The following is a 26843-nucleotide window of genomic DNA, read 5'->3' as shown; positions in this document are numbered from 1 at the left end:
TGTGAAACACCAAGACTAAATAAAAAATCCTTCCAATGCAATATTTATTGAGTAAAACAAGTCGGCATTATTAATTTCTACAAATGTGAAATTTATACAATTGACAGAATATACATTTTTTATGCGATTTTATTATAAATTATAAAAAATTATTGATTGATGATATATTAAACTATAAAAAATTATTGATTGATGATATATTAAATTATAAAAAAATATTGATTGATGATATATTAAATTATAAAAAATTATTGATTTTTGATAAACAAATTCTTAGATACAAGTTAAAGTTAAATTTACAAACGTTTATTATAATCCATTTTTATAGTCATGGTAACAATATTATTTTTATATTATTTGTATGCTTAATAAAGAAACGTCGGGAAAAAATTCTTTTCAGGCGATCTTAAAAAACATGCGACTTTTGAAACATCTTGATGTAGTTTTTATAATTATTACTATTGATAAATTATTTTATTACTATTTTTACTATTGATTATTACTATTTTATTTTATTACTTTATTACTATTGATTATTACTATTGATAAATGTATCAATGCGCTAAACTAGGATTGTTATCCAACTTATTACGTAATTTAATATGACATCGTGAACTTTCCTAATAAAAGTTACGGTACAATTCTTTCGACTCGACTGTGGCTGCAATACTTTGTTGTTTTGCACTTTTTATCACAATTTTATATAATGTAATGATGAATTTTACGACGAAGAATAACGATCGTTATAATACTACATCTCAATATATCATTGTATTACAAATATTAAATTCAAAATAAAGATTTGTATTATTATTGTACGGCAAAATCGGGCGTAGCGGACGTGAAAATAAAAGTAAAGAAGAGATAACGATGAATAACACCTTTTTCCGGCCAAAGTTCAGAGTGGCTTTTTGTGTTTCGAACGAGTGCGGCCATTATGTTCTGTCATGCACGCTGCAGATTTTTTTGCAATCTGAATAGAAGAATCGATCCGCAGGGACTACCAATACGTAATACACGCTTCAAACATTTTGTTTGTTTAAATTAAAATATCGAACTCGTCTCTCATCTACAAATCATGCGTGTGTAAAAGCCGTTCAACAAGGGACACGTGATGATATTTTTTGCATAATTTTTTTCTCTTACGCGTGTAAGTTATATTCAAATAATCTCTACACTCTTTCTTTCAATCACAGACAACACACTAATCCCTTCAAAATCAAATTCCGCGAAACTTGGGAGCGAGGCAAAATTCTAAGAGAGAATCGAAAGATAAAAAAAAAAAGAAAAAAAATATATGGAAACCAATGACGTAACGACGTAACGATGTAACGGTGTAACGACGTAATAATGTAAATATGAGAAAATGGTTGATACTCTGGAAACAATCTTTTTTCAATAAACGAGAGACCGACGATTGAAATATCCACGAGATGCTAATAAAGTCGGTTATACAAACGCTTAACGTGTAATTAAAAACTAACATCGCGACAGATGTGTAGATCGATGGTTTACATATATATCCACGCGCCGATCTATGAAACGCTTTATATAGGGTATACGTATCTCAACGCGAATCCGTGTATCGAAATAATCTCCAGCTTCTGCTTCTCCATCTTCTAGGATGAAACGTAATTACAGCTTAAGCCAGTGTTGGATGTACATGTATAACTTTCATACGGAAGATATAAAAATAATAATTCAAAAAACATAAACTACTTTATAATTTATAATATCTCTAGTGCAGCTTTAAAATGTATCACGTATCTTTTTGATCGCGATTTAAGTATCTGCAACGAAAAATATTAATTTTTTCGCGTCATGAGTTATGAAAAATCGAAAACCGCCAATTGCCAGAGGCAGCGAATAAACTATGGTCTTTAAATTCAGCATCTTTACACTAAACGATGCTAAATGAACCTAGCGTTGGAAAATCGTCAACAAATGAACGCGAACACAAGACATTTTCCAGAGTGTTTATCGTTGTCTGTCGCGAATTAGAAGGTCGATCGCGCAGATCGCATTGGCGTCATTGCAATTCAATTAACTGCTGTTAATTGCGTCAGTCGGCGAAAGTAGCGTCAACGGACAAAACGCTGTAATTAGAGCGATAATTGTAAAGGTGAGGGGTGCGCATGAGGGCAGAATGATGGGGTCGCGGTGATGGTCGGCAGCGATAGTGGTCGCTAGAAACTGCGATGGGGAGAAAGGGGAGGGCACGGAATAGCAGCGGATAGGGTAGAATCAACCCGGAGCAATCATGGTAATTATTCGTGAGCATGTTCATTACGACGAGGCGGTATCTACGCGGAAGGCGCGCCTAGGAGCGGTTAGATTTCGTCTCGGGCCATTGCTTCCTTTAGCCTACTTTGCCTCGCCGTCAGTTAGCCAAACGATAAATCGAGCATTACATACCGTCGGGGTTACGGCAAATCCTGAGCCGATTCAATGGCGAGATTATGGATGTAAGAACGTTCCTCGGATCGACTCGAATTCTCGACTTGGCGCGCAATAAAATGTACGCGAAACAGGAGAACAGAAATTATAAATTAGTTACATCTCATTTATTTCTCTACGTGTTACGAATTTTGCGCGTATTGTTAAAGTGATGTAGTTTACATGCAAAAGATATGTAGATACAACGTAACGAAGTGTAATGTAATAATGTGTTACGTTCGCATCGTGCAATGCTGTCCCATATGCGCACATTAATGTAAATTCCGTGTGAACACGATGCCTGCACAACCGAGGATGTATATTTGCGGTTGTTGTTTCGATCTGAAATGCTGATAATTTCAACAATTAAAGACAACATGCATTGTACGTATATTTCAATAAGCTCATGAAGAAATAATACCGGGATGACACGTGGATAGTCGCACAAAACTCTAGAAGAAATATCACGAGATATTATTAACTGAATATAATTTAAATGTATATGACTAATGCAAAAAAGATATACATACAAATATCTAGGAAAATATCTAGAAAAATATATAGGAATATATCTAGGAAAATATCTAGAAAAATATACGTACGAATATCTACGAAAAAGAAAGAAAGAAGAAACACCCTTATTTGCATTAGAGATGAATGTGAATGGATTGTTGTCTCTTTGAAAAGCAATTAGTTGCATCAGGTTTTTAATCTTTAGCATCCGCGCTGTCAGCACACAACCTGAATAAATACGCGCCACAAACTTCATCTCAATTACAAGAGTAACAAAATTGTCGCGAAACGAGTGCACACTTGAATGACATTTCCCGAGATATCATAGCGCGTCCCGCATCATTCTATTAGTCTTTCATCCTATCTCAGAGCTATTTGATTTTCGTTTTAATGCAGGTAGTAGCGCGGTAACGAATTGGATTTTCTCATATCCCCTTTACTTCTCCATGTTTTCTCCGTATCTTCATAACATACCCCACATCTGCATGTATAATATTGCCGGCACAAAGAACGCGAAACTTTTACCCCGTCTTTATTTCCGTAACAATTTGCCCGCATCTTTCTACGTACACTCTGCATAAGGCCATGCACGTTGTGTGTATGCGTGTATATTTTCAGTTTCATGTAATTTAAAAATTTTCTCTTCTTCGAGTCGCACATTATTTCCTTAATATCAGGTTGTTCTTCTCTAATGAAGTGAACTGAAATGTTTATAAAATGTCAGAATCAGATAAAAAATGTATGTGGTTCGAACCCGGAAACTAATCCTAGTATCATTTCATTTCAATTTAAAGTCGATCTTATAAGATATGATTTTATAAAACATACATACATATGATTTTATAAAACATCATTGTCTTCTCTTATATTCAGATAGAGAAGATTAATTTAGATTACTGTGAAATAGAGAGTGATATTAAAAAGAAAAGGAGAGAACTGTTCTCATCAACATTATTATGCAACTCTATTATGCTCTTTCAGTTGTGACACTGTACATTATACATTCACGTCCATTAGTTTATTAACTCCGCATTCGTGTGATGAAATTAAAATGTAAAATTAAATGTAAAATTATTAAACTATTATCTATTATTTTTTATTATTTACTCAATCGATAATCGAGAAATTTCAATAGTAGCATCCAATTTGCACATTTTTCCGTATTCATCAATTTTATATTTCATATTTCTTTGTGTGCAGAAAATGTGCATAATTGCATAGTGTTTTACCTTACCATTCTATTTAACCTGTTGAGCAATCACCATTTTCATTATTTGCTTTAATAAGTTAAGATAATGAATACGAGATACCGCGCTCTGGCTCGTTGTCATTAACATTGCCACTATTACTATTACAAGAACAATATCATTACGTTAATGGTTTATAGCATTTATTTCACCTAATATAAGTCACGTACTTTTATTGCAGTTTGGAATTAGTTTAGACGTGTAAAGAGCATTATGTAGCACATTGTGCAGAGTAACGATACGTCCGTAATTGTGCCAGCTTCCATCGCGAATGAAGCGCGCTCGTACTAGTTTTATAATGAGTCTTCATTAAGGATGAATGTCGATCGCTTCATGCTTTCTTGCGAGCGATAGAGTAACATGCTATTCCAATGTACATCCGGAAATTGACGAGTTTGAAAGGTACTGCGAGTTAGCATCGACGTACGAGTTGAAGAGGAAATGTCCATTGCATACGAGCAATCAGAATGAAGAGATCAAGCGGATGAAAAAATTGTATCTGTAATTGAAGGATATGGGGTGCGCATCTTGGTATTATGTCATTTATAACAAAATCACCGGACCGATTGTCGCGAAAATAAGATTTGATATTGACGTTAATTGACCGACAGTGTAATGTGCAATAAATAATTGAATAAAGAATGTATTACTTTATTTTTCCCTAATAAATTTGTTCATGTAATATTATTTATTAAATTATTTTAGACAGATTTCATTATATGATTTTATTATATTTTATATATACAAATTTTGAGATATGATTTTATTATATTTTATATATACAGATTTTGATATGATTTTATTATATTTTATATATACAAATTTATTTTATTATTTTGTTATATTTTATGATAGCACTATAATTGGAGAAAAGTAATGGGGGAAAAATTGTGAATGAATGAACAATAATTTATAAATTGTGAATGAATGAACAGTAATTTATAAATAATTTTAATCAAACATTGCAGAGAAATTACGGCATAACGTAAAATTATTATACTATTTTTTAGTCACATCGTGCAATAGGCATTATGAATTCTTATTGCGCTGTATTATTGGATATATTAATTTATAGTTATCGACCGCTTTGTTATCAGTTTGTCATTAATTTGTCAATTTGCATCCAAATAAAAATATTCTGTTTAAATCCCTCTCGACATGTTAACTTGTAGATCTTTTTTCCATTTGACATTTTTTATATAAATCTGTCTGTTGGTTCTAAAAAAATCCAAGCTTTTCGTGACATCGGAAAATTTTGACATTTCTGAAAACTAGGATTTGTCTACGAATAAAAGTGCCGATCGGATCAGTCGAATAAAACTCAGGCGTTGTACAACTTCAAATATTGTCCGCGCTAATAGAAACTACGCAGTGTCAATACCGAAATGTCCATTGTGTTATGCAAATAATCGCACAAGCCATTCGAGCAGACAGGGCGGACGTAGAAATTCGAGGCTAAACTCGCTGACCCGTAGCGCGATGCGTATTTAGCGCATCATGCAACATTCATACGAAGAGAAGAGATATCATGTGTCAATATGGCGTTTTTGTACTGTCGTTCAAATATCCATGCTACTGTTAATGTAAAATAAATGCCTCTGTTAATCGCAAAATAAAGTTATCTAACACGTCGACAAGCGTTATAATAAATGATAGCGTCCTATAATGTAATAAATTATTCGCGGAAGCATTTTGTATCATTTCACACGATGAATATCATCTAGTAAACGTTTCAGTCTTAATAATGAAGCTCACGAGCGCGTGGAAATTTATGTTCATCCCAATTAAAAGTTATATCTGAAGCATCCTCGCAGATACCCTCTTCAGAACCACTGAGGCGGACTGTCGTTTCTCAGTTCATGGAAATATAGACAGTGTAAATTTATTTAAATGCCGTTTACGATAAGCGTTGTAGAAGCTGTTATGAATGGAATGTAATTTCCTGAAAAGCAGCAAAGGGCTTACGATCTCAAGCGCAACTGTTACATTTCCATTCGGCCACCTTTTCAAATATTTTGTAATTGTCGTCGCTTTGATCGATTCAATCGCCGACAGCTTAACGAATGACTTATTTTCTGGAAATGAGAGAAATAATATAAAATAAATTAAATAAATGACGTGTATAAAGGATAAAAGAAATTCCCTCTTATTAAATCATACACTTGTCACTTGAAATAAATGTCAAAGAAATGTAAATGGTTAAAAACAAATTATAAAATGTGAATCAGCTGATTGTTTCGTTGCTCTTATCGAGTTTACGAATTGTAAAATTACGAGTACACGATCTAATATTAAGAGCCAATTTTCAACAACGGTTCTATCATTGTTCAAGGTAGAAACGCTGACGATGCCATTGCACGCACTCCGGCTGGGAGATGCCGGCTCGTAAAATGCAAGCTCAAGCGTGCGCCGATCGTACGTGTGTGCGCAAACACAAACGAGCATCTGTCACATCGGCGCGCGGATACAACCGTAAAGCTACTTCCCGGGGACACAAAGGTCCTAAGAGAAAAAAATCCATCTCTGTAAAATAGACGAGCCGAGGTCAGCTAAAGCTTACGACTTCGGAAACTCGCTGGCAATTTTCCAAAGCTTCTTCGGGCCAATCGACCGTCCTGATAGCCTACAAAACACATGGCGATCTCTCGATATACCTACTGGCGCTTGTGGACGCTTGAAACATTGCGTCCGGCGCGATTAATCAGGATCAATAGAAGAAAAATGAATAATTATTATTGTAATAAAAATCACTTCGATGTAATGAGAAAAATTTTTTTCCTCTTAGAACAATAAAATAAATATATTTTTAATGCTCGAATATACATATTAAATGTATAAGCAGTTATCTCGAAATCTTTAGAAAAATTCTCATGAAAGAATTGTAAAAAAGTAAATATAACAAAAAATATACATTTTAATGCATTTATGATGCGTTCGTGTATGTGGTTTAAATATGTGCATATCTTTTGCATAGGAACATTTCGTCTCGAATAATTTAACAATACCTGATGTATATTAGATTACCGGATGAAAAGACTAGGAATATAAAAAAAGACTAGAATATAAAAAAGACAAATCTACGTGAGACGAAGAAATCCTATGTGAGAAAAATAAATCCTACCGTTTTGTGAGATTATACGTTGCAGAATGCTATGCATACAAAATTGAAACGTGTAATTTCCTATACATCTATTTTTCCATCGCGCAAATGACTAATGCTCCGCATGCGCGCACGTGTACGAACACCTCCACTCGTCGCGCGTGTAATTACTCTCATAATTATTGCAAATCTAATTGACGTTAAATTTTAATGCGAATTCATCAACACGATTTCCCGTCCGGGCGTGGTTGACAACAGCGATAATTCGCGCGCTGAAAATCGATCTCCGGCCGGAATATCGGTCGTCGATTAACGGGAGAGTGGCCGCTAAATTACACGGCACCGATCCAAACCATAGCACTAGGTATGCGACAATTGCATCGCTCGCGCGTGACTTCTAGCATGATTCCTATACAGGTATCCGGCGATGTGAGGAGGACCTTATGCCTCGCGCATCCCTTATCCCGTTTCCTAGCCATCGCGCGGTCACCTTTTCGTACATTACCACGCACACACCATTTGATTAACACAGCCGAGAGTGCGGACAGCGTGGTTTCGCCATGCTGCACGTGACATTAGGGGTATACCATCCATTATTCTCTCCTCTCTTCACCCTTCACTTCGTGATTCTCTCAGTGTCGCTTAAATAGATTCACGCGCCCGCGCGCGGAGCCCCGCCCCGCAGTCTCTCGTACGTATTTCCTTCCGCGCTACTAAATCATCATCAGGTTGCTGGCGCGGCGATAGTGTTACTTAGCATGCTGCTTACGGCAGTCACCTCAAGTTATACCGTCGAATTATTGAATTTCCAATTATTCAGACATTCGTCTGCTGAAAATTCGCGACATTTATATCAAGCGATGACAGTGCGATACGATCTGAGATAGTCGAGCACGTGAGACAGTATCGTGTATTAAACTTGCTATGTTGATTGTCTCATCTAGTTAGTTCCGCCTAGTTTTTAAAAAGATCCTCCTTCTATCCACGGTATATATAACGGTAGAATTGTTTTCAGTCAAGAAAACTTTATAATGCGGAGTAAACAGCTCGACAATCTTGATTCAATATCGAGGTTTCTCTGAAAGTTGACAGATGTCACTTGCAATATACATTAGTCTATTTTCTAAAACAATTTTCTTAGGCATTTTTTAAAATTTCACAATTTTCAAAACGCGTATTCAGTATTTCTCCCTTCCTCCCTCCCTCCCCCCTCCCTCTCTCTCTTTATCTCTAAAATGTCTTATTCAGATATGAGATAAAGACTATCCTCCTTATCCATAGTTATTTGTTCCATCATTTATCTAGCCACTTCACTAATGTTACGTATAGGTATAGGAATAATGACATAAACGGAGAGGACAAAGAGAAAAAAAAAGATGAGAAGCGTCTCGAAAAATAACGAAGTACCTGCAAGGAGCAGGGAAAGTAAACGACCTTTGGCGCTTGCGGCGGCGCTCTTTTGATTTTGATGGATCGCCCTTTTCTCTCGTGACGTTCTCCTAGCTTTCTTCCTTCCTTCGGCACTTCCTTCCTTCCTTTATCCCGTGCAAACTCGCTAGCATGAAGTAAATACTTTGGCTGACGATGATGGACGCGAAATCGTTAAAGTTTACGAAATCGTTAGGTTCTTAAACCTAGAATTAACCACCAAACATGAAAAAGAAATTTTTCCATACACATATCAAAAAATGAAAAAAATATTTTGTTTATATTTCCGCAAGTTAGTGTTTATTTATAATTTGATTCGTGCATAATATTAATGACGAAGAATAATTACGATTTTTTTTATTTATGATTAATATAAAAATATTATCTCATATGCTGCCTTTTAGATTCATAAATTATAATAATATACAAGATATATTTTATTGAATTTTTCTGAAATAAATCTTTGTATTATTGAGAAGAAATGTTTGACAGAATTGCCAAGTAATTGTGTTTAATTTAAATGTAAATAAATATATTCATATTCACTCGTTCTTTACCCTATCAATTGAAACTTATAATGAGTTAACGATATATTTCATTGCAAGATTTAATAACATCAAACAGAAGAATAAAATTAATATAAATAGTACGACAATTGCATGGAAAATTTAGTTTTAATGATTATTTAAATAACTAAATTATATCGATAAAATGAGATATGTAACGTATAATATGCACGATAATGTGAAATATAAAGTGTCACATAAATATAATTGATGCAAAAGTTCTCTTTTCTGTCATAAGTAGTGTTAATAATATTGATATTAATTCTTTTATTGATATGTTAATTATAATTGTGACATTTTATTGACAAAGGTTGACTGCTAAGAAGATATCGATTGCTCGGAAAATATAATGTGTAATTTCACGTAATTAACTTGATAAAATTATAAGAGAGAATATATATTGCGCGTAAACGTTTGTGTATATTTAATATGTTGACATCATTGATTAATGACACGGATTATCGTTTTTCGCTTAAAACAGTATCGTAGCAGTATTGTTTTCTGCTTACACGCAGAATTAATCTTCTGTAACAAAAATACTAATTATTTTGGTACGAATTATTTAACTGCAGAAACATTTGTGGAAAATGATAAAATTGTAAATTTAGATTTTCATTTCTTTTTCCCTCTAAGTTTTTAAAAACATGACTATAGATTACCTACGCTAAATAAATAAAGAGAAAAAAACATGCAATTTTTATCGTATCCAACCACTTTACAAATACAGGTATCAAATTACATACACTCAATACATACACTCAATATGTATATATATGTATGTCTATAACGCATCAAATGAGATTTACAATATTGAATATTGATATTGTGCTAATAATAGTTTATGACTTAGATCTCTCATGTGCGATATTGCATAGTCTCAGGCAGTATAAACTAGTCGGCACAGTCAGATCTAATTTGTTACACGATCACTCAGCTCCACCCAGCTCCATTTAATCGAACTGACAACAGAGTCAGCTGTCGCGAATTAATTTGCCTTGCAGGTGTCAACAGCAGACCGGCAGCCGACGTTGTTTTGACTCGATTTATTGGAAGTATTCGCCTGAATTATTTCTCAGACTCTTTCATAAATCTCCATTCTTTTATGAAAGATTATATCTTTCTCATTGCGAAAAAGAGGGACTTATATAATTAATATATAATATATAATATATAATATAAATTATAATATATAATTATAATTATAATAAAATATATAATATATAATATAAATTTTATAATATAGACACACACGATACGCACATTTAAGAGAGAGATGTGACGCTAGATTAGAAGAAACATTAAAATATCGTATTTATATTAAATTTAATACACATTATTATTTTATAAATGTATTATTCTGGAATTTGAGACCAACATGGTGCATTCACAGAAACACTGTCGCTTTGCCACTGTTACATTGCACAGAATTCTAATAATCTTCGTCGGTTATTCCGCTTAACAAATGAACAGAGTCGTTCTCATTATCTTCCGCGTGCAGTTTCGAGAAAATCACTTCCACGCAATTTCGTAACAATCTGAGTTGCGGTATTCAGGAGCGAGCTTACGGTATTGCTTTAATGGCATTCTTTGGCGGCGAACTGTTCACGAGAATTGCTGAAGGGGGAAAACACAAATCGGACGAGAGTCGATCTCGAAAAGGTTCTCGTTTGTCGTGCGTCGACAATCGCCAGAGTGGCACTTTAAAGGGTTGTGTAGGCGCATTCTACGGTGGCCACAAATATTACGGTCCAAGTAGCGGATCCGCCCTTGTGAAAGTGCAAGTCGAATTTGCGGCCGGGATTTGCTCGTCAGATCGCAGCTCTCGTGTCGGTTAGACCGCGCGGATACCGCAAAGCAGACATTCTGTACATTCCGAAACTGTAATATTGCACTTGTTGTCTGAAGCGGCACTTCGAAATTAATTATGCAGCGGAAAAGAGACGTATAGAATTACAGCACGAGAATATTTAATATAATATCCAGAATATTTAATAAGATTATAATTTTTTTTTATTGTTAAAATTCAAAAACCAGATTATTATGAATATTTCCAGATTTTCCATTGGATACAACTTCGCCTATACTTTTTTTTTTAATTAATTTAAACTGCTTTAGCTAAGCGTTTTTAAAATACAGTTCTATAACAATTTTAAGAAAATAACGTTAATATAAAAAATTGCTTTTTTTTCATCTTTTATTATCCTTTTTATTTATTCTGAAATATATTCTTTTTTTCCAATAAATGCAATTTGCTAAAGAGAAGCAACTGGTGCGCAAATTTTTGGTATTAAAACGTTATGTATGCAACATGCTGAGATTGTATTCATACATGAATATATACTAAAAATATCATTCCGAAGTAATTACGCTCTGAGTTGTCGCATTAATTAAAGTTATGGATTACATAGGGGATAATATCATGTTTACATATATATCGTAAAAATCCTCTGGAAGATTTTAATTACAGTAAAATTGCATCGTGTCGTGTAACGTAGTTTCGCTATTGACGAGAATTACTAAAATATAAATAAAGTATAAATAGCTATTGTTATTTTATATAATATCATGATTTCTTTCATATTTAACATTTACAAGCCACGTTATTTTTAAATGAAAGTAATGCCATGTTAAGAAAGCATAGATGGTGCGCTACATAATTAAAGTATATTTTTATGAAAAAACATATGTGTATAATATTGCGTTATATTTTTTGCGTCAACAATGTAATGCACAGCCATTTTTTATTGACTTACTTCGTTTACTTATTCGGTGAAGCAATTTTAATGCGTGAATGCGTATACGACATCTATACAATTTACTGCATATGATGTGCAATATCTTTTACGCGGCGACATATAAGGATTATAAGATTGCATATTTTCTGAATTCTAAAATAACTGGATGCAACTGAGTACAGTTGTTCCTACGAAATCAAATTTAAAAATAATTCGATATTCGTATAATATTCTTTACACGAATATATTGCGATTAAAATTATTGTTGATGATTAATTATCAGATCAGTTAGAAATGTTTTATCGGTTTGTATATCTCACGTTTAGTAAAAATACGGGAAATTGGAGCGTAAATTTTTATTGTATAAGCGTGAAAAATAAAATTCTAAATTGCTACGTTAACGAGCGTATGCAGAGTTGATATGAATTTATCCATCATTGGATATCTATCTCCACAAAATGCTATTGTATGATTTAAATGCGAGTCTCTTTTATTATTAGAAATTGCAATCGACAAGAAATGCGAATCACTTTATGATATATGTATATACGCGCATATCTGAGATACTTTAATAATCTGAATTAATTTCTGCGATCTTAAATTTTATCAGAAATTCCCAGGGGAAGTATATATGTTCACATGTTAATATTTTGTAAGATATTTTACTTAAAATAGAAAAGGAGTTAATAGTCATTCCTGAAAAGACTATAAAAATATCATAAAAATTCCTCGAGTTCTTGCTCTAAAAGTTTTAAGCAGCTCGTGTCAAAAACCGCTGTAGGACAGATTATTAAAGTTATGACATTCTACACTGAGCTGATTTTTACGCGGTACTTATAAGCACCATATGGAAGTTGATAAAAAGTTGGATAAAAACTATACGTAAACACTTCTCTTTAGAGGAACAAACATTTTAATTAAAAATTTCTTGTATATCTCAATATTCCTTTTACAGCGGAATGTAATATTGTGAGATTGTAATTGTAGAGAATTTCATGTTACAGTTATCGTTATATGCATATATTTTCTTAATTTCTTCAATTTTGTCCTCTACTTTTCAATACAGTTTTAATCAAATTTTACGTGTTCAATATATATGTGTGTTACAACATATACGTATTATAAAGTTTCGCAGATCTTGTACGATCTTGAAAAATGTCATAACTTCTCATGCATCAATTTGAAGACTAGCTAAAGTTTAAACTTATGCGTGACGTAGTTGCGTAGTTTCGCAAGTGGATTACTATAGCATGAATTACGTATAGTCTTCTCATGCAAATTTTATTCGTATCTATTATGATTCCAGATAGAAAAAATTACAGATTTCTCATAGTATATTATTTGACAGATTTGGTTGTAAATCTTTTGTTTATCTTTGCGATTGTTTCTCGTCTCTTCAATTTTATTTCCTCGAATTGAAAATTCAACACAAATTCAGAATCCTGATATGTATATCTATAAGTTTGATCAAGAAATAGAAATTTCAGTTTTCTATATAAACAAGGAGTAAACAGAACTATTATTAAAAAATTAATAACTTGCCTGTGCATACGAATCGCAACGTTGAAGTCGGTTTGGCAACTCAAGCCAAGTCAAGCTACGTCACAAGGATCCACGTCGACACGATCCCGATCTTCCCTCGCACTTTGGCACTGCAAGTCACACGTGCACATGCACGTCGAGATGAATCGTACCTCGACGTGCCATCACTCTTCAGTTTCCTCCGTCAACAATTACCCCATTCAGTTGGCACGATCACGTCGAATTATCGTGTCGTTGCGTCGCATCGTGTAAGACACTTGTTGTTGACGTCTCAGCAACGGACACAGGAGTGATTTTTAACAAGCCCCAGGACAAGTTCGCCTTGACACACGAAAACACAAGAACACACTCTTCGGTCTTCGATTTATGCTTTTGGTTTACGGTGTCGCCTCGAATGTGTGCATCTCCGTCAGCGAGGATTAAGGGATATCGGTGTGTTGTCACACGAGATTGTCATTGTACGTGTCAGTCGTTGTGACGCCCACTATGACAGGTACTTACTGCGGATACGTCTGTTGTGTTTGGAGAGTTTGTGTGATAAGCGTCCTCAAGTACCTTCTAGGTATCTTTGCTAACCGCCAGCAATCTTATTCACGAAATCGGAGCGATCAAGACGATCGATTAATCCTATCTTTGCGTATTTAGCCGCGCTACGAATAAAATTAATGTTGAATATCGATGTGTGTTTTCTGACACATTTATGCTTTATTTATCAGCAAAAAGGTAAAAGACAAGAGTAAAAAGAAAGTGTGAAAAAGTGTGAAAAATCCGAATGAGCAATGTTTATGGCGAACGAAGGAAATAAAAACTTATTAATTTGAAATATTTTGGACTTGGTCAATAATCGGTTTACAAATCGCTAAACGCATTGTATACGTATTATTAATTGCAATTTGTTTTGCAAACATACATCCTCATAATCCTCTCGAAATAATTAAGCATCGAAAACATGTTTTTTTCTACTGATAAGAATTTAGAAAATCACATTCTTAAAATAATTTCAAACAATTTTAAGGAAAATATGAAAAATTCTTTTAATGACAGTATATCGCAGAAAATTTTGGGATCGGTTCTTTTATAATAATGAAAAGTTGTTATTTATCAGACCTTGTACATTAATGTGTATTTATCTTTTATTTCGCGTCGATGAAATTTTTTGTAAAATACTACATTTTCTATAGCAACACGCGTTTGCTCTTGCCCAGCATTCAATATTAACCGTACAAGAGAACAGCTTTTGCTTTTCCCTCTTTTTATACCTTGGGATTGTACTCATCGAAACGGCAACGAAAAAGCTTACGATCCAGCGCGAAAACGAGCTTTTGAGAGGAATAAAGAGAGAAAGAGAGAGAAAATAAGGTATAGGAACGAAAAAAAGAAAGGAAAAGAGCAAACCATTAATTTGCGTGGGGCACCTTACAACCGCATCTCCCACGTTGCACGAGAGAATTTTCGGTGCGGTAAGCGAGAGGGAGAGCCTCGTGTACTCTGTTAATTGCCGTTGGTCGCTAATTGAAGTTCGTGCGATGCTCGGGGCTGGACTTTTCGGTCACGGATTCTCAGCAGTCTACGGAAGCCATGCCATGTCGGAAACAGTCGGGTGTTATCATACGGCGCGGCCGCAGAGCGGGTTCGTTCGTATACACCGTGTTGGCTACTTCGTTACGCGATTGTCTGCAGCAAACTGCGCGCATTTACATCGGGCGCGAATTATACGCCGTGCATACGGACGTGGCCGACAAAGCGCGGGGAAACTCGTCAGGGGCCCCCTCGCCTCGATGTGCAAATCAGGCACACACACATATATATAAGCGCACAAAAGTTCGCACCGAAGAGTTTTGAAGAGTTATTTTCATCAACGTCGACGTGTTCTTTCCATTCGTTTATACAATCTTTCTGAGACAATCGTGACGCAATGCGCATGTATTCTTCTATTTGGAGGATGTGTGTGTATGTTTGGTGAAAATGTAATATTAAAAGTTGATGCAAAAATTTTCGTAAAAGGATAAAAGTATGAATCTTGCATACTGAGAATTTGTGTAGTGAATAAGTAAGCTTCTCTAAGACAAAAATTTTTATACAAAAATTTGACAGATAGTCTCAATAACCGTTAATAAAATAAATAAATCTCTTGAATATTTTTTCATACAAGATAAGTTTTTAAATATCCTCTAAAATAGTTTCAAATAATATTAATAAACAAAAATAATTTGTACAAATTAGTTTTGAAATTATTTTTTGAAAATATAGAGAAATGTCAACTTTTATTGATTTCGTCTTTTGCATTGATTTCGACTAAAATATAATAATCTATTTTTACATGTGCAATAGTTTTCTGATTAAAATGATTCGTTCGAATTCAATTGCGATTATCGTTAAAACCATCAAAGCGATAACACTGAAAGCTAAGAGAGATCTCGCCGTTTGAATATTCCCCATCATGAATTTACATTGTGGCGGATTACACCAAATTCATATGTATATATTGATAGGAGCAAGGGAAAATTCGTCAGGATGTCTCTCTTTGCATGATTCATGGTTGAATAGGATGGTTATATAAACAGAGCTATGGTACATGATTGCTCAGCGTGAGCATCGAGTCTATTCATGGACCCATAGAATCGTAGATGGTGCGCCATGGTTCTATCCGCTTTAATTTGGAGTTTTTGTTGATTCATGGAGATGTATTCGTAAACGAAATCGTTATATTAATTGGCTTATCGTTTAATAAAAATGCATGTAACGGTGCGTTTTTTATCCGTAGTCAACATTTTTTAAGAGAAAAATACAAATTATTTGTATAATTTAAAAAAATATCGTTGAAATAATTAATAAACAGTGTACAAACTCTTACGGTGTTTTCGTTGAATTTCATAAAATATTTCGATGAAGATTTCTTCATTTTGTAAAGACTGCTTTATTACTGTTTTTTATATTTTCCTCTCGTTTCATCTCAGACTAGAATGCGCGCTTCATTATTTTGCGAAAGCGAGAAAAATTATCATGAAAAATTGCCATACGAAAATACCATCAACGCGTATCGATCCTCCATGTGTATGTAATATGTATATTATATTTCGCGCAATTATATTCATTTCGTATATTATAATGCGGCTATATGCAATAAAATGTGTTGGTGCTCGACATTAACGCGAGACAAAATAATGCACTTCCGGCGATCTGATCGAAACTATAAAAGTGTGCTCGAGAGGGCCCGCCTGCATACTTCGTCGCTCTTTTACGACTTCATTAAGGCGCCGTTACGAGCTAGATACCGCCGAGCGAACAAAGTGTGCGCTTATATAGTATCGCCTTACGATAAACCGCGTCGATTTATGAACATCGCGCATAGTTTAACGGCCGTTACTAATTTTTCGGTCTTGAAACGGCCGTCGTTTCATAAAGCCGATGGATAGATCGATTTAGAAACAAGCGAGAGATGATGAGCTGAAGATAACGCATCGATATCAAGATTTTAATCTGTTAGACTCGACTGTCGGATGCAGATACGATGTTAGGATCGGTATTAAAGTTGAAGCCAAACTTTAGAAAGCTTGCAACGAGCAGTATCGGCAAATTACTTGAATCATACATAGATATGTAGTGCATGCGATTTATGAATGAACATGATAGGAACTGTGATAATTACTAAACCAACATAGAATTATGTGCATTTACTACATGTGATGAATATGTGATATATCACAAAATAATGTTAACCTCGTTTTTCGGCTTGTAAAGTCTATATTATTCGTAATACCATTTTATTAAAAATTTGATTGCATATCAGAGTCAATACTACGCATCAGCTATGATTATATTAACATTAATGAATTATTTGAACTGAGATTTATATTCAAATATTCGGAATTGTGTGTTTGCAATAATCTGGAGTTACGTTCGTTTAACTACAGACATATAAATGCAGAGGAATTTAAATATATTAATTAAAATTTCATAATTTGAACGGCTAGAAAACGCATATTTCTTCGATAAATTTAAAATTTCATGTAAAATTAAAAACTGTTAAACTTTTCGCAAGATATACCGTAAAATCGAACTTTTATAAGTTTAATATTGCAAAAACTCTCATTGAGAAGTATTAGCATTCAATATTTTTCATTGTAAAAAGATACATAATCATAATAGAATACGTTGTATGCATTGATTTAATATCGTGTACGATCTTATTAATAGAATGCAATTATCGAATATTTTTGTTATACCTGACGAATATGTTAATGTAATCACGCCAGCAAATCTTAATTAGCATATCGGTAAATATCATCATTAAACGTATCATTGCAAATAAAAAAAATAGTTCTGGAAATATTTCTAAGTCAATAATATTTGATTTACCATGTGTATTATTTCAAACGCGATACTTGAAAAAATATCGGTAAAAAGCGATGTGTTTCAATTTAGTCTTGTCAATATCTTGTTTAAGAGGATTAAGGTTACTGTAACAGCAGTGTCCTTAATCACCGAATAACCTAGGTTCAAGTTCAACTATGTCGTAGTGACGTGCGATGCTTTTCACGAGAAAGATAAACGTCAGTGCGTTTACAATGCAAACAATGTGCATAAATGTTTATGATATAGGTATGTAAATTTACAACGACAGGGACTTCACTGTAATGAGGGTGAAATGTGTCAAAATATTGATGCTTGTACTTATAGTGACAACTGAAGCAGTAAGATTAGATATCGCGCACACCTTTTGCTCCATTTTTCTAGCCGTCAGTTTGAGAATATTCAATCGTTATTTTTGATAAATCGATAGATGTAATAAATATAAATATGCATCAAAATCGATATTAAAATAACGTAAATTGTCGACAGTTTTGTGGTATTTGAGCTTGATCGCAATAGCAGTTGTTTAAAAAAACATGAGAAACACTTTTGCGATTATTAAACAATTTTGAATTTAATAACGGGCATGTGTGAGATATGTAGAAAAAAAATCAAATCTTGCCCTTAAAATGAGAAATCTATTTCGCGAGTATTTTATTTAGAGTAGCATATGTTAAAAGCAAAAGTCAGGCAACTATCGGCCCGAATATGTTTAATACTGCAATAGCAAATATTTCTAGTCGGATCAGATATGCATTTCGATGCTTCGTTTCAAAATACAGCTCGGTCGTATTTTGCGTGCTGTCGTCATATATAAGTTCTCTTTTTGCCTCTGCATTTTTTTTCCTATAGCGATACACGAAGATCGGCGTGCGTTGCGCAGTACTATGCAAACAATGCGAATGCATATTTATATGCTACTGTAGATATCGCACCGATAAAATCGCCGTTATAATGGGAATGAGACCGGCAAAATATTTGAATACTGTTTTAGTCGGAGCGTTAAAACGGTATCTTGCGCACCCAGATTTTATAAACGTCGGAACTGATTAAAGTTTTTACGACGTACTAATTCCAGAACTTCCTCTAGCAGGACGTAGCAGGAACAAGTTTATCTTGTCGATTCACACGCGAGTCGCCGTATAATTGGAGTCAACGATACAGGATGTCTTTATCGCGTGACAGGAGCCCGCGCATTAATTTTTCACGTTATCGGGCCGATTAACGCGCGACATGTATACAACCGTGCACAGCCCGTACACAGCCTATTCGCGATTGCATTGAAACTCGCAATAGACGCCACGAAATCCCGACGCGTTAAAGTAAACCCGCAATCGACACGAAATTATAGATCGTAATGCGACGTGCGCGAAAGTTATGCGAATCGTAAACGTATCACGGTTCGTTCATAAAACTTTGAATTTTTCGTACCGCGTGTAGTTTTATCGGGCCATTTTGGTAGAAACAACACGTCGTACGACGTGCGTTCGTGGGTCTTTTATAAATTCCGTTTACTTGAATAATCTGTACTTTGCGTTGCTTCTGTTCACTACTTTGTATCAAATTTATTTTCAGAGACAATGTTACAGTCGTACGTTTTGTGCAGATGCATAATTTGAAATTAGCGCCCAATTGAGAGGGACACAAATCATTAATATACTTTGTCATGGTTTTTGAATCTGCTCTCTTTAATATACGTGACGCTTGATATTCTCGACGCTAACTCCGAGTAGCTTGCTGCTCCGTGTAATCTCCACTCAGTGAAATCTAGTCACATCTTACTCTATTGTATCTCCATTTGTGGTGAACTTTGCCTTTCTTCGCGCGACCCGATGCAATATCCAATTCCATTAAAACTTACGGTAGAAGAAATTTAGCTTTCTTCCGCGCATAAACTTTAATGATGCATAGTAAAAAGGAGATGAGACGCTTCGTCTTTGTATAAAAATTCACAATAGTTTTCGATTGGTTTTTCAACAATATTTCTAGGAAACAAATACGCGGCAACGTTATTAATGCGCGTAATGAAACATGTGCGAACAACTTTTCTGCTCGACAGAGAAAATAAATCTTTAAAAGAATAATTGGAGTAAAGTCGTGGTATAACTATCTCTCTCGCTCTTTTTCCTCTCTCGTTCATCGGTTTTGATTCCGCGCCAGTGGAAGCAGACGTCGCTCGGTTTAGCCGCGAAAATTCTGTTGTTGCTTTATATTTATATATCTGTTGGAGCGCTCGGTTTAACGAGAAATCCCCGTCGTTACCGATTACCCCTTCACTCTGCGGGTAATTCTCATTCAAGAACTCACACAGAAATTTATTTGGCATTCCGACGAGGCGCACTGCACCCTAGCAAGTCGGAGCGAATGCGAGCGGTCGCCGGATATATCGTACACACGTCGCGCAACGTACACGCACGCACGCACAAAGATCGCCCCCTGACACCGATGCCACGCGCAGCGTACGTTTATTTCCGTCTACGGAAACGTGACACCCGCTGCACACTCGGGAGCTGTGAACCCGTCGCTCTCATTCAAGAGTCGCCGGCGGACTGCGAGCTCACACCATGTCGAGATGTGGGAGTGGTGGAAGCGTGGGAGACGCGGGACCGAGGGGGATGTAGCACTGCGTTCGACGGGTGGGAGAGAGAGTCGACCCTGAGTACAGGGGATGGAGAAAGCGAGAGCGAGATGCGAGAGCCGAGGAAGAGAGGAAGAAAGAGAGGGAGAGTGACGATGCGAGAGAAAGGAGATGGATGCAGGTAGAGGAAAGGCGGACTAGACGAAGAAGAAGCGAAAGCATCGCGGGAATATAAGAGAGAGAGAGAGAAAGAGAGAGAGAGAGGACGAGAAACGACAAACGAAGAAAGAACGATCGGCGGGCAAAGGGCGACGAAGAAACGCGAATGTCCAAAGTACCTGGGAGACGAGGAGAAAAAAGGATGGAAATAGGAACAAGAAAGGGATGAGAGGAGAAAACGTAACTGGAAAGAGAGAAAGACAAAGAGAGGAGAGAGATAGAGAAGGGACGAGGACGAGCGTTCGGATAACTGCGAGAGAAAGAGAGAGGGTTGGTGAATGTGCGGTAAACCTCTCTATACTCTCCGACTTCTCTCTGCCTCTCTTTCTCTCTTTCACTTCTTCATCCCTTTCTCTATGCAACCCTTCTCTACTTCCTCCTTCCATCCTTCCATCCGCGCTCGCTTTCTCCCGCGTTTCATTTTTCTCGCTCGTATCTGACAGTTTGCACCCTCCGCTTCCTGCACCTTATATGCGCCATTTTTTTTTCCACTAGACTCGCTCTTTAGACACATTTCGCGATCTTCTCTCGGCTCGTCCTCGTGCGAGTCTCGGCCCATCCCTCTTACTTTATGCGCCTCTTCAACGGTAACATGCTCGGGCGCGCATAGACTACCGGCGTGAACGCGAAAGGATTATTTGCATCACGGAACGTCGCGATTACCGCCGGAAAACGTCTTTTGAAAGAAAAACTCGTGCGTTCTTTGATTGCGCATACTTCGTGTAAAACTTAGAGCGGTGACAAATTTTATGCAGATTTGATACTTTTGACAAAATGTATGTACGAAAGTTTAATTTTAGGAAAGGCTTTCTTTTTAAAGAATCATTAATTCGGCTTGATCTTTTATCGTCCCGAATATAATTTATATTGCATTTTTAGCGAAAGTTATCATGAAGTATTCTTTATTTTAAAAAAATTATGTTTATATGTTTATAATAAAAAATAATATCATTTCATGTTTCTCTCCATTTTACTCATTTTAGAGTAAGTTAAATTAAATTTTCTTACATATAAATTATTATATGTAGATACAAGACTTTAAATATTCCATTTAGAGACCCTAATATTTTAAACACTTTCATCTACTTTATGTATTCATTTAATTATTACATTTTGTAGCAAGATTTCCATGAAAATAATATTTTCATACAATTTCCTGAATCCACATTCTTGCAATCATATTATGTACGGATACATCGAATCGTGAGTGAATAAATTACTTTGTGTACTTTTTTATATTTTAGTAGGAGCGTTATCCTCGCACAAGAGTAAACGCGCAAGTAAATAATCAATAATAAATAATAATTAAAATTATGATAAATTGAAATAAAAATTGCTTTTCGGAAAAGATTAATTCAAATGTTTAGAAATTCAATAATTTTTCTTGTTAGAAAAGTGCTTGTAAAGAATATTTATTCACATAAGATTACAATATATAATCTGTTACGCAGCGTTTGATGAGTGTGTATTAAATTTATTATACTTAATATATATACGATGGATAAATAATATAATCTTTAATAGTTTTAATAGCTGTTTAATAACTTTGAGAACTTTTGAGAGGTTCATGAATAGAATGTTTTTGGAATCACGATAAACTAGCAAGAATCGATTATTATAAAAGTGCATATTATTCCTAACATGTGCTTATATAATTTATGTATATAATTTATCTAAAATTATTAAAATTAAAATAATTAGAAGCGCTAAAAAATGCCAAAAATAGGAAAGATAAAAAAATCTTATACAGATATAATGGATATTATCGAGTAAAAATATAGGAAAAAGTGCTCATGAGAAATTGCTTTGGTAATCTTTTATACTTTTTTTCGTATCATAATTTATTTTTCCGCAGTTCATAGAAGCGATCAATGCGCAATTGTGAAACGACTTATGTGTAATATCTCATGAAATTCGATAGCACAGATTGAGTTTTCCACTCAACACGCCAGCTTCAGCTCGGTTCATGAGGGTAATTCAAAGTGGGCCAACAAGAATGGACGATATTACGAAAAAAAATCTTTTAAAAGACGTAAAAATTCGATTTCAAAATTCGAAAAGCAACAACGTTTTGTCTATTATATACATATTGCGTGAGAAAAAAGCTATTGATGACATTATATTTTGATTGAAGAGTTTTTAATTAATTGAGATTCTATAAAATAATATAAGAGAGAGAGAGAGAGAGAGAGAGAGATTTCTAAAAATTTAAATAAGTTTTCTCGATAACAGTTTAATTCTGTAAAATACTTATTATATATAATTTTGAATAATTATTCTTGTATATTTATGTTTGTAGCTCATTTAGAAAGTTAATAATTATCTTCCTCTCTCTCTCTCTTTTTCTCTCTCTCTCTCTCTCTCTCTCTCTTTCCCTCTTATTATATAAACTCCATTTCCTTATATAAATAAACATTTAATTAAATTCCATTGAAATTGTTAAAATGTAAACTAAAGTAAATTATTACACGCTAAAATGTTAATTTTAATCATAATAGCCTTAGTTATTCATACAGTATAAATGCAAACAATTATTAATTATTTCTGAATTTTAAATAAAACTGAAAAGTTTTAGGTAAAACTAAAAATAGATTCATTTTTAAACGTTTCTATTAAATATACCAGCATTTTTATAAAATTTCATCTTGGCAAAATTTGGAAATGGTGATTGAAATTTTTGACAAAAAATGTAATTAAAACAATGCTTTAGATTCAATTCTAATCCTAATGAACCTAATAGAAACTTTCCACATTCTAATGTTGCGCTCAGTAGATTCTCTCAATTTTGAGACTTTTAATTTCTTTAGTCTATTAGTATTACATTCGCACTTTTTTCTTTTAATTTCTATTAATTTTAGTAATAGAAAAATAAACGAAATTAAAAATGTTAGTTGAAAAATAAAATATCAAAAATATTCGGAAAGAAAAAATGAGTGCTCAGATCATAAAATGAGTCATTTACTTAGGAGAATAGATGCAGAATTAGAGCTAGATTGTTCTCTTAATTAACCCAATTATGGCTAGCCCGGATTAATTAATTCAATTAGTAAAGTAATGAAAAACGGGAGCAGAAAAACAATCCTCTAGATATTTTTATGCAACATTTGTGTGTAAATATTGATTTTTTTTGAAATAACATTTGCTTCCGATTTGAGAGATACTTTTTGTATCTTGATCTTTATTACACGGCTTTGTTTGCAAAATCCTTTATATTCCACACGCGCCGTAGCGTTATTATTCCAAAAATGTTCCATGAGCATTTCAAAGTGTTCCCCTTCAACCGCAGCCGATAGAAAAATCCGACGCGGCCGATGCTCTCTTCTCGAGATTTTTGGCTACCAACTCACCCTTCTCGATACACAAGGGTTTGCTCACATCAGGACGAATGAGGTGGAAGCTTTTAGGAAGCACTGCAAGGCAGACACTTTCTGGCATACGGAACATATATATATATATATATACATATATATATATATATATATATATAGACACACACACACACACACACATATATAATATGTATAGAAGATCTTTCCGTCGTAGCCTGCCGACGTGGAAATGCACGCCGCGAACTATCAAAGACAAGAACGTCGGTGAGTTCCCGGGGACGAATTTTCCGTGAAACGCGGGTTGACTGAAAAGCTTGGCTGAGATTAGGTCGGTGGCCAATTTCCGTACTCCCTTTCGACTCTCAACGTCTTTAGTGCCGAAAAGGAAATTCGTACTGCAGGCGTTTAACTTTGAAGAAGATTTTAACATCTTTAGTCAGTGTTGGAGATATTAATATCAATGATGTGCATCTCGCGCGTGTATTTAGAAAATATAAATGCAAATCTTCATAAAATCCTTGTAAATACAGAGGACTCATCGATTCTATTAATATGCTAATAACATTTGCTACACTAATCCGAAATTGCAAATAATGTATGGCCGATAAGAGCCAATGATAATGATCACTCTATGCTTCTATAAAAAGTCAAATAATCGTATTGATAAAAATATATCCGATGGATTGTATCTCGTGGACGAAATTTCTTTTCGATTAAAAAGCTCTTTATAAGTATCTTTCCGTAAGAAAAAATGCAATAACATCTTTGTCGTCGGTTTATATACCTTCGTTCGTTTATAACTTATCTACGGCTACACAAAGATTGTTGGTTTTTTTTTTTTACAAAAGCGTCTTTCATGCTTCAATGTGACACGATTGCGAAGCGACGTAAAGCCGTGTAAACCATAAAAATATTACATCCCGCTGACACAATCAAGGAAATTACTGCGCGGGGCCAAGAGAATCGTTCGAAAGTTACAAAAGCAAACCGCCGTCGCCCCCGGGGTTGCACAGGCGGCATTTCACGCTTATCTCTCGCGGTATTAAGCGACCCTGACTTTTTCCCGTCTTCGTGCCCGTTGCAGTCACGTACGCGTCACGTACACGCAAAAACTTATGCCGGGGACCCGCCGCGCCGGGAGCGGGCTACGGGCTCATTCGGCCGGAAGTACCGGACATCGGGTGAAATACGATTGCACACCGGCGAACGTACGGCGAAATGGGAAGAATGGAAACGTGGAATCGCGGAATATCCGAGGGTTGAGGGCCGCAAGGTCCAACGAGGAACCAGGAAAGAGATATGCGCTCTCTCTCGGCACTCGTACACATTTTCCCCTTCCCGCTTTGTCTAACCCGGATTGTCACGGGTGGCTCGCACGGTTGTTATTTACGTCGGACGATGAATAACACAATGAACGAGAACATATATTAAACGTATCTATAAATCCGAGAGCGCTCGCGCGACATGACAATTCTCGCTAGGAGCGATGGGGAGCGATGGGGGTGATGGGGGTGATGGGGGTGATGGGCGCGTCGACGGCGGTGGTGAGAGAGAGTGCATTAAAAACGACCGTCGGGAAACGACGGAGAAACGGACGCGATAGTGTTGGACCGATCGTTTTCCACGTTCGTTCGCTCGCGTCCTTTTCGCGCGTTCACGAGCATTTTCACACCAACGACCGACGCGTGCTGCATTGTTCGGCCCAGACAGAGCGCCCGCGCTCTTTTTTCCCCCCATTTCTCCTCATCTCTATATAATGTTCGATTCCCCCTGGAAAACAGGAGTAATGAAAGAGAATGCGCCAAAGAAATAAGGATCGACCGGACAGGGGCGTCCGTAATCACTTGAGTATTCCGCCATTGACGTTAAAGCGAGGAAAGTAGAAAATCGTGTTAGGCAATTTTATACCAGAGATGTACCATTAAATCGAACATCAATTCTAAAATTTATATCAAATCGATAACAATATACCGTTATGAATTCTTGACTGACCAGTGATTTAAAGTATGATTGGATATGGCGAATGGTCTACATAGTTCAATTTTTGAAATTACTGTGTTTTAGAAATTTGAAATAATAATTTCATTCGCAAAGATTACATAGAAAGTAGAATCAGGGAACAATTATTAATAGCAAACAATTATGATGACATTTGAGAAATAATATTTAAAATGACATTGAAAATATTAGGTTGATCTTGATGGAAGAGATCCATTTATATTTATAAATTTTTTCTAATTCTTTCCAACAGTTGCAATTGCATACATTTTTAAGATTATTTATTCAATTTCATAGTCTCTAGCTGTGCGAATATTGTTGCAAATTGGATCCACACACGTTTTATTTGAACTTTTGGTCTCAGAATGATCCGAACAACACAACGAGTTGACATATGGAGATTCTATCGCCGACCGTCCGTCCTACATAACCATCGAGCTTCCAGTATCGCCGGACTTGTTGTCGATAATTGCAAGCCATTGTAAACGTTGCGAACGTGCGAGGAAAGAGCAGCGATTGTTTACTCTCGTTTTGCAATTGTCAGTATGCAAAATCGTAGTGCGTTCGTACTACAAAGGGAATATTAACTCCCGCAATATTTTCGCAAGCTACTTCATGAATGTATTTTACCGTTCGCTGAAATCAGACCGTTGAAATTTCATCGATCTCATCCCTTTCGATCGTGTCTCGTAGGCAAGCCACCCCGTTGAATATTGATGTAACATTGTGTGTCGTTGAACGGAACGTCACGCCAAAAGCTCGCTCTCGTCACGGTGAAAGAACGTGTCGATTTACGTGT

General features: G+C 35.3%; 1 protein-coding gene across 10 annotated transcripts in view; it reads right to left on the bottom strand.

Moving 5' to 3' along the window:
* LOC105254731 (chaoptin) overlaps nucleotides 1-26843 on the bottom strand; it is a 102564-nt gene that overhangs the window by 60366 nt on the left and 15355 nt on the right. The window contains exons 1-3 of one of the 10 annotated variants that reach the window (XM_025408006.1): nucleotides 20228-20478; nucleotides 14963-15251; nucleotides 13568-14217 (exon numbers count right to left, since the gene is read on the bottom strand). The exons of 1 other annotated variant lie outside the window; for it this stretch is intronic. The gene's annotated coding sequence lies outside the window, so the exon portion shown is untranslated. 8 more of the 10 variants (XM_025408082.1, XM_025408038.1, XM_025408120.1 and 5 more) reach the window with 8 other exon arrangements.

The sequence above is a fragment of the Camponotus floridanus genome, unplaced genomic scaffold (assembly GCF_003227725.1).
Source record: "Camponotus floridanus strain SB8 unplaced genomic scaffold, Cflo_v7.5 scaffold1, whole genome shotgun sequence".
Lineage (NCBI taxonomy): Eukaryota > Metazoa > Arthropoda > Insecta > Hymenoptera > Formicidae > Camponotus > Camponotus floridanus.
Note: the sequence above shows the minus strand (reverse complement) of the source record. Positions and strands in the feature narration are given on the sequence as shown.